A 3,040-nucleotide genomic window follows, 5' to 3' on the forward strand; every position below is an offset into this window, starting at 1 on the left:
TGGGACTGGCTGCTCAGCAGGCTGCTGGGATCTGCCTGTGTTTGCTTCCTCAGTGTGGGCGTTACAGGCACGTATCACTATTCCCAAGGTGCAGGTAAGTGTGCAGCACCCTCAGCAGCACCAACGGAGAGCGTGCAATTTCGGTACCCAAGAGTTTGGTGTCTAGTTAGAGAGGATCTTTATCAATAAACACAGCTGTCAGGTGTGGGAGCGCACACGCCTGTAAGTCCAGCAGTGCCCGATAGAGGCAGAAGGACCGGAAGTTCAAAGCCACCCTTGGCTACATAAAGAGATTGGAGGACATGAGACTATGTCAAAAATGAAAAGAAAGAAAGAAAGAAAGAAAGAAAGAAAGAAAGAAAGAAAGAAAGAAAGAAAGAAAGAAAGGGTAACCAATAACACTGCTAAGAGACGAGAGTTACTCCGCTGCCTATTAAGCCAAATGAGGTCCTTCCCTCACAAGTGCCTGGTGCACAATGGCTTCAGACAGCCATCTTCTTGGTAGTGTCTGCAGCCTGTTGCTTGTAAAGGTTGCACCAAGGACCTTGGAAACACATTTCTGGTAGAAATATTCACTTATCTTCATTTCAATGCTCTTCCCAACCTAGGCTCCAGACAGGTGCTTGGATGCCTCTGGGAAGCTCTGGAGCGTGGTGCTCATGTTTCACATTGGCCAGGTCATCTTGTCCATCTGCACCAAACTGCAGACAGGCGCACACACACATGATTGAGGCCCATCATAGAGCCAAGTTGGATTTATCTGGCCACCAGAAGATCCACATCTCAAAGAAGTGGGCCTTCAGCAAGTTTGATGCAGATGAGTTTGAAGAAGACTGGAAGCTGAGAACCAGTACATCCCTGATGGCTGTTGTTGACTTGTTTTTTTGTTTTGTTTTGTTTTTTAAACTCTTTGCCCTAGCCCGGCTGTGGTGGTGCACGCCTTTAATCCCAGCACTTGGGAGGCAGAGACAGGCAGATCTCTGTGAGTTCGAGGCCAGCCTGGGCTACAAAGTGAGTTCCAGGAAAGGCGCAAAGCTACACAGAGAAACCCTGTCTTGAAAAACAAAAAAAAACAAAAAAAAACAAAACAAAACAAAAAAAAAACCTCTTTGCCCTTTGGGGGCCACCACCCAGCTCCCAAATAAATACACTGAGATTTATTTTTTCTTATGAGTGTTGGGCCTTAGCTTGGCTTGTTTCTAGTCAACTTTTGTTAACTTAAATTATGCCGTCTACTTTTTGCTTCTGGGCTTTTTATCTTTCTCTGTTCTATATACCTTTCTTTACTTCATACTCCATTTCTGGCTGTGTGGCTAGGTAGCTGGCCCCTGGCATCCTCCTCTCCTTCTCCTTTTTCTCCTTCTCAATCTTTTCGTCCCAGAGATTTCTCCTCCTATTTATTCCCTCTGCCTGGCAGCCCTGCCTATCCTTTCTCCTGCCTCACTATTGGCTGTTCAGCTCTTTATTAGACCAATCAGGTGTTTTAGACAGGCAAAGTAACACAGTGTCACAGAGATATTAAACAAATGCAACATAAAAGAATGCAACACATCTTTGCATCATTAAACAAATGTTCCACAGCATAAACAAATGCAGCACATCTTCAGCTAATCTTGCACAACAGATGGCCTTCAATCTAACATCCCCAGTTATGGTCCACTGGACAAGTGGTGAGCCCTGCATTCCTGAAGGCTTTTATTATGCTGAGTCCCACACTCCACCATGTTCAGGAATAAATCTCACACGCAATCTAGAAAGAAAAAAATAGACAAAAGTGGGCAAATGCAATAAACTATTAAAATCTGTTCTACCACCCCACGTTTGAGTGTTTGAGAAAGGCCTTATGCAGAATTAACAAGTAACCGTTAACGTCAAGGGCTTTGACTGCCACCCGCCTATGTCCAAAGTTTGGCTTCTCCATTTCCTGGGACCTAGAGCACATACATAGCCTATTTCTACCTTACTTTCCACATCTGTAAAATGGGAGTATTACAAATGCATATCTCAGAAGGCTGTTGTGAGAAATGCACACACACACACACACACATGTGTTTACTTATTTATTCATTTGTTTGTTCCTTATTGTTTTGTTCCTCACTGCCATGTGAATTCTGTGACAATGGGAAGATCCTTTGCTGTTATGGTGACTTTGCACTACACAGCCTGGTTAGCCTGGAACCGCATCCCCACCGCCGTCTTTCCCATATGTTACTGGGTCAGAGTTGGCCGCATGCAAGTTTGGAAGAGAAAAGCAAAGATTCGGCCATACCTGCATGCTCCCAGGCCAGCGTAGGCTTCAGGCAGCATATACCAGTTGACGTCATCATTGACCCTCTGGCACGCCCCGTGGCCTGGTCTAGCAGCCAGCCTGGAGCTTCCCCAGTCCTTACCAAATCTCTTCCACTCTGAGTTCGGGGCCAGACCCGTGTATAACTCCATGAGGATGACCATCCAGCTGCTACCGTGGCCTGTGGTGTGAGGGTTAGACACAGTGAGGTAGACATCAGACACAGGCTCCGTTTTGTTCTCATAGGTCAGTCTGCCTTTGCTGACCCCATCTCAGCGCTAGCTTTCCTTCCCATCCTGATCCAGGTAACCTGTAGATACTTTATTATCAGGTGGAGAGTCGGCTTCCACAATTGGGCAAAAGCTGCTCCCTAAAACTAATCCCTATTCTACGTCTCTTACAGCTTCTCTGACTGAACCTTGATTTCTACAGAATTCAAGACAAAGTAGTTCTAGAAGATGTGTTGTCTGAACCATGTTTTTATGGACCCAGCACGCTTCCACTGTGCAATGCTGCTACCTGTCTGAATCATTTTTAGGCTGTACAAATTGACTCCATGACCTGATTTTACAGGCAGTGATGACCTCATTTCCACCAATAAAAAGAAAGAAGTATAGTGCATGAGATGGGATGGTCAAGCTGCTCCCTTGTCAACTTGCCTGGATTTGGAATCACCCAGGAGACACCTTTGAGGGCATTTGTAGAGAGCTGAGGAGGGAAGACCCACCCTGAACATGGCAGCACCATCCTGGG

General features: G+C 45.9%; 1 non-coding gene across 1 annotated transcript; it reads left to right on the forward strand.

Annotated features, from left to right (window-relative positions):
- The first annotated feature begins 423 nt into the window (after window positions 1–423).
- LOC128119529 (small nucleolar RNA SNORA70) lies at window positions 424–557 on the forward strand. The gene has a single exon (XR_008221559.1). It is a non-coding gene; the product is annotated as a small nucleolar RNA SNORA70 (small nucleolar RNA).
- The last annotated feature ends 2,483 nt before the right edge of the window (window positions 558–3,040 follow it).

The sequence above is a fragment of the Peromyscus californicus genome, unplaced genomic scaffold, assembly GCF_007827085.1.
Source record: "Peromyscus californicus insignis strain IS unplaced genomic scaffold, ASM782708v3 Scaffold_23__1_contigs__length_62951481, whole genome shotgun sequence".
Taxonomy (NCBI): domain Eukaryota; kingdom Metazoa; phylum Chordata; class Mammalia; order Rodentia; family Cricetidae; genus Peromyscus; species Peromyscus californicus.